This window comes from Anser brachyrhynchus (assembly GCF_964034855.1).
Source record: "Anser brachyrhynchus genome assembly, chromosome: 11".
Lineage (NCBI taxonomy): Eukaryota > Metazoa > Chordata > Aves > Anseriformes > Anatidae > Anser > Anser brachyrhynchus.
In genome coordinates this window covers 15669751-15688551 of record NC_137706.1, presented here as the reverse complement: position 1 = coordinate 15688551, position 18801 = coordinate 15669751, and positions in this window count along the sequence as shown.

Here is an 18801-nt window from a genome sequence, read left to right as displayed (position 1 = left end):
CTGCACACGCAACGGAGCTGGATGCTCAAAACATATTTTTTTTTCCAACCTATTCCCATACCTTCTGATTTTTTCCTAGCCCTGACTAGAAATGATGGCTTTTTTTTCTCCCCACTAAGTATTTCATTTATTCTAACAAGACGTGGATTGCATTTAATTGTTTATCTGAACTGAAGCTGTAAACTGTTCAAATGATTCATGCATTAATATTCAAGGTGAATACTGCTTTCACACATTGCCCTGCGCAGAACAAGGATGCGCATGTTATTTTAATGAATCAATAATTACCGCTCATAAAATACTTTGAAGGTATAAAGCGGTACACCACTGTATACAAGATTCTTATTTTAGGCTGTTTCATTTAATTCAGTGACGAGCACCAGAGTTTACACGCCAAAGGAAGGTGCATCTGCAGAACACGTGGAGTTTGTTTCTGCTGCCCTACGCAGACAGCGATGCGCTAGAGCTCCATGGGAAGAGGCAGCACAGCAGCACGCAGCAGTGACCGGTTCCTGGGGAGCATTTCGCCAGCCCTGAGAGTTTGCAACCTGTGAATATCTTCATTTGGGCCCAGCAGTTTCCCCCCAAAACCCTGACTACTTGCTGAGGCATGATGCGGTGCAGCTGGGCAGCCGAGCATCCTGCCTCAGCCCCCCTTCCCCTGCCCCTGCTCGCTCTGCACACTTGGTGCCGGGGCCCCTCCGTGTTCTGAACAATTCTTCGTGAGAAAAAGGCCACAGAGTCAGTGCCGGGAACATGGGGATTGAATGACGAAAGCCCCATTGAACCGACAGGAATTTTGCCTTTCATTTCAGCGTGGCCAGGATTTACCCACAAGAAAAGAGGGGAGAGTTTCTCAGATTTCATTCAGTTTGGATAAGTACCAACAATTTGTTTGGTTATCCCAGAGCCTTTTATCTGCAGTAAATACCCAAAGAAAAGGCCTTTGAGCAGACAGATTGAGAGGGCGTTAAATAAGTTGTTACCCTTTTGCTTATTCTGAGTGCAAGTAGCCAGTTTTCATTGATGGAGGCTTTACAAGGCTGCCTACATTAGATCAAGAAGAAGTAAATTGCATCTGAGACTTTAATGACGGAAATTTAACATGCTGCTTATGGCTTACCCTGGCCGAGCCAGCAGATCGATGCACGAGGGTCATGCATTATTTCAGCTGAAGAACTGTTGACAAGCAGTGCTGTCGAGTTGCAGAGGAGGATTCGAGAGACATACCTACAGAAATAGCTGCCGGCAAGGAACGTTTTTCCTTTACCAAAACACACAAAAACCTGATACAGAGAGGTCTCTGCTGCAGTGAAACTTCACCTCGTGACTTCTCACCTTCAAAAGTCTCTGCTTTTTGCTCAGGACAGACTCCTGTGCAATGCAAACAGCGGTCTGGTTTCAGCGTAATTCTCAGTGCTCGTGCCAGAGAGGTTTAGTAGCAGCCACGAGACTGAATCAATATTTGCAACAATTACATGGAACTTTACCTTCAAGCTTTCTGAGTTCAGCCGTCTTTTAAATCTGGCAGAAATAATTCTCCAGCATCTACCCACTGGTTTTTAGCAGTAGACTTGAACAAACGGCCCTGGCAAGTGGGCCAACTGTCCTGTCCCTGCTACTCATGCAAATTTGACTCAGGATTTACATGGGGCCACACCAAAAAAGTAGTAAAAGTGTTCTGAGAATCTGAAACACCCAGTATCGTTTGAGCCCTGTGCTCTGAGCAGCAAATACTTCAAGGCAGCAAATTTATTGCCCTTAAAAGAACTTATGGTTGATGGTTCATGAGTGTTTAACGAGTCTCCTATACGGCAATTCTTTCTCTGGCAGGATATCGATCCAGCCTTTCTGCCAGTTCCTGTACCAGTGTAGTTACTGCCACAATTACTGCTACAGCAGTAAAATTTCTTGAACGGACGTTCATGCTCTGCAAGGTGGAAATGCAGGGCCGTGTCTGCTCCTTCCCAGCAAGCATCCATCAGTCTCTCAGGAAGCAGAGAGCTTTGAACATTTCTGGAGCTGCAGACTGGATTTTCAAAATTGGATGTTAAGAACAACAAAAAACACAGAGCAAGCAGGAAAGGAACAGAATTCATTTTTTGGTCTCACGCTAACCAGTGTTCACTTCTTCGAGGTACAGAAATCTCTTCCTGCACCTGCCTGGTGCAGAACAAGCTGTGAGCACTGCGTCTTTCTCCTTGCTCTCTCCGCTTTCTGTCCTCCTGCCCCCGGTAAATGCTGCACAAGCCCTGCGAGGCAGCTGGAGAAGCCCGTTTGTACGAAAAGATGTGACCGCAGAGCAGAGACATTTGGGTGAAGGTCTGCTCTGCCCCCATGGCCAGGTGCCCACACAGTGCTGCTGTCACGGACACAAGGAGGAGAAAGGAGTAAGAGGGGCTGCAGCTACTGTGCCATTACTTTTCCATTAACTATCAAGAAGAGCACGCGATGCGTCCCTGTACCCCTCTAGCTGTCAAAGGTATTAAAATGCCCAGTGCCATCTGACTGGGAATGGGAAAGGCAGTGGTGGAAAGACAAGTCACATTAAGCAAGCAGGAAGCAAAGGGGCCAGCTGGTATCTTAAGAGGGTGTCATTTGTAAGGCACAAATGGGTCCGAATGAGCAAAGAGAGGCTGCGACCCTGAGCACTGAAGCACGTACTTCTCTTTAAGCAGTTGAATAATTCCACTAAATTCATCGGCAACAAGATTTTTGCCCAATTCTTTTCTGTGCCTAACGTTCCCTGGATAACAAACAGAAGTGATAATATCAGCTTGCCAGTTGTTGAGGCTTACAGGCTAAATGTTTGCAGAGTGCTTTGAGATAGGAACCTAGGAAACAAGCCCAAAAGGGACTCCAAGGGAACCAAATCTCATAGGCACATCCACTGCTTAATATCTTTGATAAATTTAACAAGCTCCATCCTGAAACCTGTTAAATTTCTCACCCCTAGTAGTTTGGCTGGCAAACTATTCCCAAATGTTACCTTTCTGAGGATTAGAAGAAGAGCTGTTAGTATGGGTGACTGATGAAAGAAGAAAAGCCAATTAAAAAAAGATTATCAGATGCTTCATGAGCCAAAGGGAGCAAGTGCACTCTGAACAGTCCATTTGCTTCCTGCCTGGCACTGGGCACAGTCCCCCCCGTCCTCTGCCACCCTTATATCATTGTTCTCCCTCCCTCGCTATTTCCAGGCATTATCTCCCCATTGCCTCCTTCTGCTCTCTCCAAGCACTGCGACATCCTAAGCCTACCGCCATCTTCTTCCTAACAATTCTGGGATACTGTCCCCCTCATCCCCCTTATTCCCACATGATTTTAAACATCAGAAATCCAGTCTTCCTCTACACCCCTAAAGCACGGACATTTGCCCCTTCCCACTGAGCTCCTGGCGCCCCGTTAGCACCCAGCCCCATCCCAGGCTGGGGCCAGGAAAGCCTGTGGTTGTAGAGAAACCCCTCTAGGTTTGAGAAGATAGCATTTCTTCCCCTCGTGACGAAAATGAGTTTTATGGAGAAAATGGAGAGCGTGATGGAGGGGTCTGTGGGTAGCGTGGCTGTACCATCAATGTGGGGCTCCCAAATCCTGCTGGTAGCCATTGGGGCAGGCTGGCGGCTCAGTCAGCACCAGGAACAGCGAAGGCAGGAATGAACTAAATCTGCAGTAACAAGCCATTATTTTTCATCTCTTTTCAGTCATTATTTCCTAGGATGAGAAATTGCTTTTGTTAAACATTTTAAAATTGAGGCCGCTTCGTGCGCAGCAGTCATGATCTGCCTGTCACTCTCAGCTGACGGCAGGGAGAGGACCTGGTTTTGGATATCATCCATCACTGACTGATCCATGCTGCCATGTGACGAAGGGCAAGGAAGGGAGGAAGGAGGGGGGGGGGGGACTGAGAGGTGCAGAGGGCTGGTAAATAGCATACAGAAATTTCATTTTCGGTTGCCAGCTCAAAAACAGCCCCAGCTTGCCATGGCCCAAAGCCAATTCCCGTTGAGCGCGATGACTTTGGTAGTTGCTCTGCACTTATTGGACAAGCAGCCAAAAAAAACAACAACAAAAAGCTGCCTTTGGAAATGATCAGACTTTGCTAACAGCAGCTATCCATCTTGGTCTGCATTTCCCCTTGGAAACAGCTCCCAGTAATTAGCAGGACTCATGCACCTCTCATGGAAGTAAATAGAAGAAGTTAGATAACCCCAGACCTGCCGCCATCTCTGGGAACATCCTCAGAGAGAGCGAAACCCGCACAATGTGTTCGCAGCAAAAGCAGCAACTGGCACCACCAAGAGCCAGTTTGCTCCCTGGAAAAACGTTGCGAGCATGCCAGTGGGAGCATGGCAGGGTGAGCCAGGAATTACCGCCCCAGAGCCACCCCCTGCCAGTGCAGGGCTGGTCAGGGCAGCGAAGCAAAGCCCCCTCCATCCTGAGCTGGCAGCTCTGGAGGCAGTCCCCGTGCATCTGCTCCCCTGCACACAATGCCTTTACTTCTGGCTCCACCTGATGAGCTCCGAGCTGGCAGCCAAGAGCGACGGCGATGGCGGCGTGGATCATTTCCTAGCCCAACAGCTGTGCTGGCAGTGCCGATTAATGTTTCAGGATAACTAACTTCCTCCTCATCTGTGATTCCTCTGCATCTCTTAGTCCGCTCATGTGGAAATGGCTTAGCGCAGGATTTAAGCGGCGCTCTTCCGCAGACACGCTTTGCCGGGTGTTTGTTCATGTTATGGCACATATCCACTTGAAAGAAAAAGCGTGTTTAGGGTAACGGAGCAGAAGGACAGAGAGTCATCATTATTTTTTTAAGCTGCACTGGGGATTCCAAAGAAATCGCTACCCGGCAGTGGTGTTCTTGGTGGTCACCCTCCAGCAGCTGCTCCACAAATAGGAGAGCTGGCACGGAGCATGGAAGCTGTTGGCACCACCAAAACTTCCCCATCAGCCCTCAGAACCCTTCTAGCTAAAGAGGTGGTGTACAACTTGCTGCATGGAGGTCTCCAGGAGATTTTGTTCCCCTCCAAAGAGCAGCTGGTGGTCAAGAAGGAAAGCACAGCCCATGCTGCGATAAGCATCTGGCCTCAGGTTTTAACCTCTCCATCGCCATAGAGTCCTGATTTATATTCTTGTCCAAAGGAAGGAAAAGATCACAGGGCTTGGTGTTTTCCTGCTCGTATCAATGGGATGCTTTCTATTAACTTGAATTGTGAAAGATCAAGCTCTCAAACCACGCAGGAATAACCTGCGTGAATCTCAATAAAAGCCTTTCCCATCCTTTTATAAATTGAACTACCTTGGAACAGTAATACAGAAACTGCATCGTGGAGGAGATGGATGGAAATATATATATTTTTTTCACTGCCAGATTGAAACTGTCTGACTCTCATGATATTTCATGTTTTTCTTAGCACTGAAGCTCCTGCAGATGTATGATTAGATAGAAATCTCAGCTACTGGTAAAAAGAGGGAGTATGTTTTCAGCCTTCAGGATTGCATAGGAAAGCTTGAATTCAATGTTAGGGCTTAGGAAGCAGAAGGTGCATTAAAAATAAGTTGAAATATCATGTGTTCTTGGAGGCTGACTCATGCATTGGGGACTGCAAATTCTGGAAATGGTTAATTAGTACAAACACTTGAGACATTCTCAGCTTGAGCATCTTCTGCGCCAGGATCACAAAGGGCCAGGAATTAATCTATGTATACAACAGCAATGGGAATTACACACCCTGTTGTATTTTAATATCCATCAAGAATTATGTTGGCATATTTAGATCCCTCTGCAGCTCTGCACCACAATGGGGTTTACTCTTCTTTAAAACAAGCTAATCAGTACCTGCGGAAGGCACAGCAGATTTCAGCACAATTCATTAATATATTACATGTTATATATAAAAATATGTATTAATGAATCTCTCCTGCACCAGGATGTACCTCTTCAACAGAGGATTGTCCAGCTCATATTGAAAAGTGATGGTTATAGATGCAAAGGTGTAAACTAGCTCTTATTTTCATTTTCTTATGGGAGGTCACACATTCTGTGAGAACAATTAAGGATCTGCTAATCCAAGGGTCTCAGATAAGAGGCTGAGTAACTATTAAGACTTAACTGACTTAACTTTATTGAAGGAAATAGGAAACACAAAATAAATTCTTGACATTTCATTCCGGAGCTACCCTTACAAAACATGAGTCCTGTCATCTATTTGCCTTGTCCTTGAAAAATATACACACAAAAAGGGAAGATTTTACAGCAGAAAATATCAATAATGTCTTGAGGGAGTCAGGCAAAATTGGTTTGTCTGTTTACAAATCAATACAAAAAAATCCTCTGTAAACCCCGTACTTATTTGACTTCGACGCCTGAGCATTACTGTGGGTGTAAAGGGTTGTTCTATGTAACGTGTCATTGTGCGGAGCAGTGAAGCTGATGTTCTGCGTTGTATTTCAGCTTTTCTCTCCGTATGCCTGTGTCAGTATTGTCCCACACCGATGTGCTTCATCTGTGACTCGGGGACCTCCTGAGGCCTCCCTCGCCTGTCCGAATGCTCCTGGCATTTAGCACCCCTGTCCTAATAAGTTTGGGAGTAAGTGGGAAAGGCTATGTAAACTCATCTGGGACAAGAGAAGGGAGCTCAGGACTTGTCCGCTGAAACCCAGGGAAGATATTCTCTGCAAACGTCCTCCTGGGAAGGCTGGGATCTGTCCCTGGGAAAGGGGATGGTTTTGTACCTGGGCAAGACTTTAGCTGGGGAAAAGGAGAGCCCAGAAAGCCCAAGGGCATTCCTTGTGTAATTACCAGGAATCTGAAATGTTGCCCAGAAAAGGCACGAGATGGGATGCAGAGGGAGAAATGATACCTTTCATTAAATTAGCTGAGCAGACCGGTTGCAGTACAACAGAGGAACAGAGAAAAGGCAGCTGGCTCCCAGGCACACCGGCCCTTCTGCGGGTCTGAGACAAGGACAGCAGGCTTGACAAGCACCGCCTCTGCCTTCGAGCACAGCACAGGCCCCAGGCACCAGCCTGAGAGCTACAATTATGAAAATATTGCCCTTAACGGTGTGCAAACATCGCTTGTAGGAAGAGGGATTGAACAACCTAAAGAGTCAGCAAGAGAAAAACTGACTGGGATGAAATTGCATAAAATGAAGGTCAACACCCTTTCTATTTTCTCCATCAGGATTTAAAAAGAAACAAAGGAATAAAGTGTAGGACATACAGAAAGGCCAACAACAAGAAAGAAGTTGGTTTTTGTTTTTGCTTTTGTTTTTGCTTTTTGCCAGCCAGCAGTAAACAACAGACATCTTTCAGAAAATGAGACATGTCCCAAGGAATTTGAGATGGATCATTGCCTTTTATGAAACATTAGATGTGTCTGGAAGTTAACACTGAAAATTAGAATGCAGAGAATAGGCAGACCACAGAAAAACATCATTATGTGCAATGTATTGACTTTCCTTTCATTGTGGGGAAAACAGTATTATTGTTTAGGTAAGTAAATGAGAATTCAAATGGGAGACCAAATCCACCTTGCATCTTGTTTTTTGGACATGATGAAATTTGCTGCAGTGTCCTGTATTATTGCATTATACATTACTGCCTGGAGAAAAGTTTCTCCCCAAACAAGCGGATGAAAATATTTTGAGAGAGATCACAAAGGAGCTTAGAGCAATGAGCAAACACCAAACAGGCAGCACCAGCGTGATTAAATTGTCTCTGCCTGCTCCCCCGTTCGGAGAGGGATGAGCTGGGAAAAACATGGTTATTTGCAGAAGAAACAGATTCCTATCATGACAAGATCAGGGAGAAAACTGCTTTGAATTCTCCCTATGCCTTTTGTGCAGCAAATTCTCCGACACAAAGATTTAAAACTCCCGCATGTTGGAGTGCTATCACATTACTATTTCCAGCGACAGCGGTCTGCGTTTAGATGCTTTTGTTCTCCATCCCTCCCTTCCCTGCTTCAGGTGCTCTTTATTTACAGCCATCTACCTCTTGGTTAACAAATTATTGTGTTACATGAAGGGGAAGACTGGCTCTCTGAGAAGCCAGGTGATGAGCCGGGTGGTCTGTGCTAGGATCTTCTTCCTCGACCCTTCGCAGCGTCACATTTGCAGCCCCGGGAGGACGGGCTGTGTGAGCCCCAGACATCAGTGTTGGCATGGTTGGTGGCTGCCTAGGGGCCACTCGGAGCACAAAGGCGGTTGAAGAGCCCTGTCACCGCCCTGTCCCAGCTCCGCAGGTGTCCCTGGTGGCACAGCCTGGTGGTGGATGGTGGCCTGAGATCAGGAACTGGCGGCCGTGCTGCGACTTCCCCACCTGGTTTTGCGGCTGAGCTGGAGGTGCACGTAACCGTGCCCCAAATTCAGGAGGGGGAGCTCGGAGATTTCAGGTCACCTACTTTCCGAGGCCGCCCACCTCTGTTCTCATGGCCCCGTGGAGATGAAGCTGTCGTGTCTAAGTTGGACACCTCTATTACGCAGCCTGATCACCGCGGGGCCGGCCTCAATCTGCTCCGTGGTTTTGCTGCGCTGCCGTCCCTGGGCAAGCAGCGGGGACGCTGCTGCATCCCCCTGGCAGCAGCCACCTCTCCCTGCCCTCTCCCAGGGGACCTGACCTCAGCTGCTGCCAGCACGCGTCCTCCCCCAGCTTCTCCTTTGTGTTAATCAATCCGGAACATTTATCAGAGGGTTTGCAGTAGCCTGGCATTTGTACTGACAGCGAGCCGGGTCAATGTGTAAGGGAAGGCCTCAGCTTTCCCAGGGATTCAGTGTCATTTTGGCCTCTTTTAGAGACCTGTTATTCTTTTTTGTCCCTGAGAACAGGTCCTGTTTGTGTCGGGGATAAGTCCAGCAAGGGCGACTCTCAGATAAGTCAGAAAATATGCAAACAAGAAAGATTCGGAGGAAGGCAAGATATTTTTCTCAAGGTTCGTGTGCTTTAATGAAGGACTGAAGACTAGTTAAAACTTTATTTCAAGCAAAAGTTCATGCGTGTAACTTGAGATGAAAAGAGATCAAATGCACCAACCACAAGACTCTAGGGCCTGCTGGAGCTTTTTTCCTTTAAAATCATACTTTTAACACTGAATTTTCAGTGTAAACCTGTTTGTCTCTCTCTGTGGTCCATTAAAGGGAATGCCAATTTCAAACTCCTGCTGAAGACATCCTACAAATGTAAGTAGGCTTAAAGAAGGCAGAGACATTGAAAAAGCAGTTTTCTGGGGATAAAGTGCATTGCATATTGCCCAGCTGTGGTTTGGAGGTTTGCTCCTTTTTCCTTCTCCCCTTCATTTGCTGTGTTGTGTCTTCCCTCCTGGTATTTAGCAAGAAACTGACACCTCAGAGACGAAGTGGGTGACTGAAAAATCACCAGGGCCTTTGCTGGAAAGCCTTGACTCAGAGGTACCTTCCACTGCAACTGAGTACGAGCTTGCGTTTGGATATTTGATGGAATCTGGCTGAATTCAAATTAAACTGTAGCTGGGAGAGGAATAATGCGAAGGCAATCTGTAGTAATGGTCCCAAGTAGTGCCGTTTGCAGAACGACACCGTGCCACTCACTGCGCATTGCTGCCGCGTTGTTAATGAGACCTCTGAACACGCCGAGCCCATTAATGATGGGGAAAAGCCTGCGGGGATTTTCCCTGATGGGGAAAAGAGCTGAGCACCCGCGATTTTTGGAGGCCCTCGCCACGCTCCCTCTGCCAGCTACAGGCACTTCTGTGCACCCCGCAGCACCCAGGGGTGCCCCCCTCACATCTCTCCTGGCACGGCACACGGGAGCCCTCCCTAACCCACTCCAGGGTGCAGAGACCAGCACTGCGAACAGCCCGCTACTTTGGTGCCTTGAGCTCTGATTTTGCTGAGGATGGGCCAGGAAATGCTCCCAGCAGCAGCGGCTCAGCTGCCTGCAGCGTGGGCAGCACCGCAAGCCCTGTCCCGCAGCGGGCCTCTGCTCCAGCATGGCTGGAGAAGCAGAAAGGCAGGATCTCCTCCCTCCTCCGACGGCTGCTGAAATGTTTTTGCCTGCAAGCCGCTGGGCCCTCTGCAATTCAACAGTGTCATCCGCTGCTGTGACAGCTCTTCCTCCTGTTCCCTCACTGTCATGCGGCTGCCAAAGCCAAAGGAAGGTTGTTTATAGACCTCCCCCCAAAACAAACCAACAAAAACTCTCCTGGTTAAGTAGAAGACTAAACCTGGAGATAAAGCTGGCCAAGAGGTCACCTCTGAACCCCTGCAATGGTCGGAGATGTGCACGGTTCATTTCTAAGCCGAGTAAGATACTACAGAGGTCGCTGAGCACAACTGGTGAGGTGGCAAGCGCTACCAGAAAGCCCCCTCAAAGCAAGGAGCTTCAGCAGAAAGGTAATCACACCTTTCAAGCAGCTGGCTTCTCGCCAAGCGAAATAAAGAAACTTTGGGCCGTCACCACTTCCTCCAGCACTGCTGGGGGGCATTGGCAGGGAGAAGAAAGCGGGCATCCCCTCAGAAGCTCACACTGATCTCCTAATTGCATCCCCATTAAACGTCGCTTCCTGACCTTCCCCATCCCACAGGTGTTCCCGACGGTGTCTGTGTCTGAGCACTGATCCCTGCTCACGGTGGTGGAGACCCTTTCAAAGAGCTGTCACCAGGCCAAAGGGAAAAAGACTTGTTTTTCCCACTTCTTCTCGCCGTCCCCATTCAGCATTTGGCGCCGCTGGTTAAACCGATAAGCAGCAGATGAGAGGGGGGCTGCTGCCATTTGGATCTCGTTAATGGCACTCTAAAGTCACCGTGGATTTTTCACTCCAGCTTTCCCCGGATGCAGGAGAGGACGAAACCACTGTGGTGACAGGCCCGGAGGGATATGCTCTTATCTCACATGACGGAGAGCTTGTGCTGGACCTGGAGATGTGAGCAGGACAGGGCAGCCCCTGGGGGACACATGCAGGAGGCACAGTTAGGAATGGGGAGAGAAATTTATCCTAAACAGCAAGTGGGAGCAAGCAGGCATGATCTCTCTAAGTGCTATCTCTGCTTCAAAAAGAAAATTCTCAGAGATTAAAACAGAATTTAAAAGATCAAGTGGCAAAAGTTCTTCCATTTTAGGCGGCTTCACCAAACAGGGGAGAAGTTGGGCAGATCCTTGCCCACCACAGCTCCAGCGGGTATAAAGCTGCTTGTTGCAGGACATGGACAAGCCTTTTGCTCTGGGGACCAGGAAGAAACATGTCCATGGAGCAGATCACTGCTGGATCTACCCCTGCATCTTCTGGATTATCTGGCTCTGCCCGTGCCTGGAACAGGGTCTGAGATGCAGCAGGTCCTGGTGTGGGCAGGTCTGGCTATTTGGGCTCTGCCTTCCATCAGCTCAGACTCTGCCCTCAGACCCAAAGGAGAACCTTTCTGCCAGCATTGACCATTTAAACCCAAATTTTGTGCTCAGAATATTCATTACGTTAAAGAAGAAATCATTATTGGACCAGATTCTGAGGAATAACATTCACTCTGGATTTGTAATACAAACCATAGCCTTGTGCTGCCCCATGGGGCATTTATTAAGCTTGGCCCTCAAAACGGGTTATCAAGCCCCTGTCCCAAGGTATTTCTATTTGCTTTCAATTACAAATGAACATTGTATAAGGACCCCAGTTTGCCTTGAAGTAATTGATTTTATCACTTAATAACACCCCTGCTGAGATGGGGCAAGAGGAGGCAGAGCCTGAGCAATGGTTCTGTTGTGCTGTCAGCATAAATTAGAGCTAAAGACATTACTCCTTAACCACAAGCATTGGGGTTTGTGGTTGTTGTTGTTTTGCAAATGCAATTTTCAGCTGACAAAAGGTTTTTCTGCACAATGGATTCTTTCCTGTTTAGGGTTCCCTTCCACACAGTTTTCGCAGCCTTGCTGCCCTCTGAATCTCCTGCAGGCAGCAGCGTGCAGGGGGAGAGAGGGTCAAGCTACAAAAAAAGGAGAGATTTCTGCTTTCTGCTCCATAAATTGCAACATACAGCTAAAGATGATAATTACAGAGAAAAGGATCATCAATTTACACTCCACTTTCTGAAAAAAAAAAAAAAAAAGTTTCAATAGACCCAGGGAAAGGAAAAATTAAAAATGAAGAAATCTGTTCTACTTTATGTATTATTGGAGAGGAGAAGAGAGAGCTGACTTTTGAGAAGCCCACATAAATTGAAGACTCGATAGTCCCTGAGTTTACCCAGCCCAAGACTCAAAGGCAGCATCAATCAGCCTGTGATTTCTTTGGGCAGAACAGGAAAAAAGAACCCAAACTCTATAAAGTAATATAATCCAGTGCTTATGGGGTTAACTTACTATGGCATAAAGAATTATAGGGGGGAGAAAGATTTATTTATAAGTTAACATTTTTATACACACACACGCATAAACTCATTAAATTGCTAGAATGTATAGCAGGAACATTTAATACATTCTTCAACTGCAGAGAAATTTCTGTTCAGCTCACGAATTCATCACCAGCGAGAGATAATGAGCTTTTTGCTGTAGGATGTAGCTCCTGGTGAAGGAGAAACTAGAAAACCACACTCTTCTTTATATTAAGGCTAGACCAAGAAGAGGAAACTGGAGTTAACCCCTGTCGTTTTTACTAGGTATGCCCATAAAAGCCATACTAAAATTAGTATAAAGAGGTAAAGGCGTTTTAAACAGAAACTAAAACAGAACTGATGTACTTCATTGCTAATAAAGAACAATTTCTTCTAAGCAAAACTTTTCCAAAATTTTGTTAGACCTTTTGTACTCACAGTCTCTTTGGTCTGGAAGAACTGAGTGAGAAAATCTTGGGAATAACTTTCAAAACATTTTCTTCTAGAAATTACTTAATTTACATATCCTTTTACCATTACTGTACAGTATATTGGGTCTACCTTATTGCAATAGTTACCTAATTCCTTTGTATTAACATGATTTCTTCACTTTTATCATGATTCAGTTCACAATGATCTTACAAATATTTCCCCAAAATCACTTTGGTTTCCAGTAACTTTACTGATATTTAATCCATACCCTCAATGTCAAAATGACTTAAATTCAGAAATAACCTCCCAAAACCTTTGCACTCAGTACACATTCTAACCAACAAATTAACATTTAACACGAATTCAAACCGTTTTACCCATATAAGAAAGATTTTTTTTTCCTATGTCAAAATAGCTGCTGTTTTGCAAAGGGGAGGTAGAAATAAAGTCCTAAAGATGCCTTTACTGTTCTCTCTGATCTCGCCCCACCTTCCATTTGCTCTTGCATGGAAAACATTATTTGTTAATAAAGATTTTTTATTATATCAGAGAGATACAGATCAGTATGTCAGTGAGTGATTTGGTACTCTGAAAAAGGATACGCAGACCTTATTCATTTTTCCCCCCTTGTTGGTGAAAGAGAGATTTTTTTATTTTTTTAAGTTCTCTATGTTCTTAAAGACACTTCACAGAATAATTGAGCATTTCCCTCTCTGCACTAATAGGACAGTCATTTCAAACCCATGAAGTTGAAGGAGAAGCTCTTTTATGAGCTGCTGAAGAATGCACCGTGCCATCCAACATCAAACATTCAGTCAAAAACATAATTAAGCCATTCTCTAAGTAATAGTAATGATCTCTTGTATTTTCCTAGATGCTTTCATCCCTGCAAGTACTATATCTGAGAACTTGGAGACCTTTTCCTGTCTTTCTTTCTCAATAGAAATTAAAAAACAAAACAAAACAAACAAAACGCTTGCTTTGATGAGATAATTTATCCATTATTTATTTATGTATCTATTCATTTTTATTTTAATTTAACTTTCTAAATATTTATTAATGGGGCAATTTTTAAAAATCATGGCTGGGTCATGTATGTATGTGCATGAATGTATGCCCAGGCTAGAATTTCTTTTTCTGGCTGTTGAAGGGCATCAGTCTCTTCACGGTACTCTGCAGCTCTCCAGGACTAGAGGCCACTTTATCAGATGAAATCAAAGATGTGTTTCTTCCACGTTTTCTTCTCCACATTTTGCATAAGTATGCAAAAACCCTCCAGACCTGCAACATTTTTTTGTTTTGTTTTGTGTGTGTGTGTGTGTTGTTTTTTTTTTTTTCCCAGAACAGGAGGCCTCCCTTTTTCTCTCTCTCTCTCTTTTTTTTTTTTTCTTTAAATTAACACATCTTCAGGGACAAGGCTGCGAGTGCTCTCTGAAGAGCCTTGACTGCAGACAGAAGCCCTGAAAGGCGTAGGTGGGCAGCAAGGCGAGCGTCACCGCATCCGCACTTCGTGTTGGTAGCCAGCCCACACGCCGGTGGCATCTGTTCATCTCTTCATTTAAGCTTGTCTCTCCCTGCAGTCCTGGGAGAATGATGCCTTAATGCAAGCAGACCCGGAAAATCAATATAAAGTGTGCCCCCTTCTATTTTATTTATTCCTTTGCTTTTATCTTTTTTAAGGGAAGGAAAAAAAAAATCTCTTGCTTGTTCATCCCTTGTGAGGGATTTTAAGGTAATCTTTCATCAGCTTTCCTTACAACCACAAGAAAAAAAAATCTCTCTCTCTCATTCTTACTTCAGGCAACTGAAGCATGAAATGGGAAATCTCATCCACAGTGGAGATCAAATGTGTCACTTTATTTATTAATTTCATGATCAGCTGAAAACTTTGATTCAGTGGACAACACCAGCCAGAGTGTTTTTGATAAAAAGCAAGAATAAGAACTAGTCCTGGAGAGGTTGCTGAGGATCTCCTTTTGATTATTTACATGGAGATTCAATGACAAAAGTTGTTTAAAATTAAGAAAGAAAGAAAGAAAATGAACAAAACCAGAAACCCTTGTGTTTTCCCTTCCTCTGCCAAGTCTCTCATCATGGCTTTGGCCACATCATATACACTCCCATGCCTCAATTTGCAGATTTTGTAGGGGTGTAGCTTGGTTTTATGTGACCTTCAGTTCAATTTAGCTCAGCTGTTGTCATGGCATGGTGTTTCCAGACCCTGAAGTCCTAGCTTCAAGATGTCACTGAAATAGTATGAACATTATTTAAATATTTGCAGTGCTCACATAGTGCTTTGAGCTCTCAGGCACTGTGGAAACGTCTGGTATTTTCTTTGTAAAAAGCATTTGCATGTATTTGAACATTTAAAATCTTGCAAGAAAAGGAGAAGGGGACATACTAGAAAAGGAATTTTGTGTTAAAACTAAATGCCTCTGAAATGAATATTAGTAACTTTAATAAAAACATCTTCAGCCTCGCTGGGACTTGTAAACCCCTTATTACTTGATATCTACATATTGTGGCTAAAAAATAGTGGTCTACTAATTTTGAGACATTTCATCCACCCAAGTAAATTTCCCATTTTTCTGAGAATGACTGTAGTAAGAACTTTAATCATCTAATTATAGTCTGTGTAGTTTGACACCATTAGCACAGCACCTAATTGTACCTGTGCACTGATCCCAGTGCCAAGGTCCTGGCAAAAAAACAGCCTTATGAGAGAAAAGAGAATTAGCAGGTACAGCTTTGTGTGGAATAGATCACTGAAGCACAAAATTAAGATACCTTATTACCATGAAGGAATCTCCAGTGAGACCCCTGAGCAATAGCCAAAGTTTACTGGGAACATATTTATTAGAAAGGTGGCCTCACGTTTTATTTAGCTGTATTTGGCAAATAGAACACATAAGCACTATCTTTCAAAATCTACATTTTCCTTTTTTTTCCAGGGCAAACATAAGGCACCTTGCACATAGAACCAGCATCATATAAATCATCCAAAATTTGCAAAAATACTCAAATTTGTGGGAGCATAGTGAAGGAGATCCCTATGTAACACTGAAAAATGAGCTCTCAGATACAAAATCAGAAGAACTGTAAAGGCAAAGAGACCCTACCAGGCACAGACATCAGCTTAAGTGGCTAGCACGTCCCATTACGATATCCCCACTTTAAGAAGGATACTGAAAAATGAAAGAGGGATCAGAAAATATGTGAAGATAGAGCAACCTGCTACCTGTCCAAAAATAATAATAATAATAAAAAAGACATCTGAACTGTTTAGTGCATTGCTGATGAGCTTAGAGGGCAATGTATCATCATCTTTAATAGCTGCAGAAGGAAGAAAAAAATCAGAAATGAGGGCTCTTCAGTGTTGCAGGCAAGAGCAGAGCAAAATCAAACAGCTAAGAGCTGAATTTGGATCTGTCTGCCCTCTGACTAAGAGATGGCTGTTAAACAACGTGGCCACTAGCAACATTTCCCCAGGGTCATTAGTAGATTATGCAGTGATGGATATGTTTTGATTAAGAGTGGACACAGCTTCCAAACCTCTGATCTTCATCCAGATGTTAATTCGGAGACGTCTTCTGGTCTGTTTTATGCAGGAGAATTGACCAAGATGATCTGAACAGTCCCTCCTGGTACAATAATCCATGAGCCTTATCAATAATTTACACCATGGCTCCAGACTTCACCATGGAATCACACAGGCAAAGGATGTGATGAAGAGGAACAAATCCAGCCCTGATCTTTGTTGAAAGCCGCCCTTTTAAGTAGGATTGCATATAATGGTTGACTCACCCAGCCCCCCTCCTTGGGCCACCATTTAATCATCCAGAGGGAAAACAGACTGACATTAGGGATGTGCACATATGCAAACCAACCTGTTTTATTACTATGAGGCAATTAAGCTCATAGGTACAAAACAATTATGCTTTTAAGTTTGCTTCTTTCCTTAAAGAAAAGCCTGTGGCATTTAAAAATGTATGTTTATTATTGGGATGCAGTTGTTTGTGATGTTTAATGGATGTGGGGCCAGAGGGTTAACCGTGCTGCTAGATGGATTTACAGTAGACATCAAAAAGAGCATGAATGAGTCCCAGTTTGACAGCTTGTAGATAAACTGTAGATGGGAGGCATAATTTATATGTATTTTAAAAATTCAACAACAACAGCAAATAATTCAAGGGACTCTAGCCAGCTGGTCTTCCTTCTAAAACTGGATATGGAAAGCAGGGAGACTTTGCACAGCAATGGTGACATGCAGAAGCCTTCTATATAAATTTACACATTTATCAAGTCTTTGTGGAATAATAAGCTACAATCTAGCCAGCCCGGGGCAGCCTGCTGTAATTGTTATGATTTGTTTTCCAGATACAGTACAAATTCCTTGGTAATCTTTCCTGAATTTTAATAAGGGGAAGGGAAGACTTAATTAAAGAGGCCTTTGTGCTGTTCTATAGCGACTGCCATCTGCAAGTGCTTCAGTTCGGTGTCTTATCTCCATCGTGCAGCCCGCAGTTTCGCCTTTGTAGACAGAGGTGGTAACTTAGGCTTGAGGAGTGAAAGAGCCGAGCAGCGTGTTTTTCGGGGAGCCTGCACCACTCCAGCATCTTCAGTGGCTGCTGCAGAGAGGCAAGGACACAGCCCTTTGATCTCCTCTGCTGCATTACAGGCTGCTTAATAGCATTTATTCCAAGATAAATTAGGGAATACACGGTTTACATATGAAAGAGGCACGAACCTTTCTTTTTTTTTAAGGGGTATGTACAACGTAATTGACTTCTATCAAGCATAGGCTCTGGTGTCAATAGGGCCTTTTATACATTGAGCCAAATAGGCTTTTATTTTTGCAACAATGAAATGAGCAAATATATCTTCCCAGTAGCTCACTGGCACATCCCAGAAGACAGAAAAGAAGAGATGAGCTTCTCAGCTACAGTTCTATATAAAAAAAAGTTTAAGATTTATTTGGAAATAAATCTCCCTTTCCCATATTTTTGGGAATAAGCAACTTGTATTACAGAGCTTATAATTAAGCATGGCCACCCAGTTTACAAGGCTCTGAAAATCCAGATAAATGACAGATTAGCTCACAAACGTAACCTGGAAACTGGTTTGGGATTCAGAGTGGATTACATCTGACAACAGGCAACAAGAACTCCAGAAATTGTCTCCTTGGCTTGATGCAATAAGAGCAAGCTCCAGGGACACCTTATCGAGCCCTTGCTCCCTCCTTTTCTGCTATTAGGTTTCTGAGCTTGTGATAGGGTTTCGGACATCTAGGTGCACTGATATTAGATGGTCTTAATGGGAGGTATGCAGGTGGCAGGCACTGAGATAAAATGGTGAGGATACCTATGGTCCATGTCATACATCATATACACCTAGCTTCTGTTGCAGCAAGGCAGTCAGTTAAGTAGCCTTGGCAATGTGATTTGGTAGTTTATAGATAGCCCTATAGATAGGGGTTCGGGATGGAGCTCTGCCTCAGAATATAGGGGCTGGTCCCATCTGATTCATGCCAGGGGTCCTCATCAGGGCAAGAGCAGCCTCTCCACCACTTCTCACCAGATCAGACCTTTGGTCCTGGAAATAACCATTGCCAAAGGGCATCCTTTGACTTCTGATACGTTTCCCCTTCAGAGACATATTTTACAGTTCAGGTCAGTCCACACTGTCATCTGTTGGTTAAAGACAAAGTCATCACTTTTCCACTTGCATTCACAGCCAGGTTACTTCAAATTTTCAGTGAACTCGAACCAGTCGTTTGAAGTACAGGTGAAGTAGAGTCAATAGCTGCAAAAACCTCCAGGGCAGGACCATTTGGTGCAGATTGTGCCTCCTTTGCAATGAGATGTAGGACATATTTAAATTTTCTAAGGAAAAGAACTAAGCAAAGCTCAGTTAGAGGATTCTGCTGATTTCAGCAGCCTGGTGAGAAAGGGTATCCGTCAGTCCTATGGCCAAATCACAAGACAGGTGGGATTTTAAAGATAAAAATAAATAGCTGGAACTCCACCTAGTTACA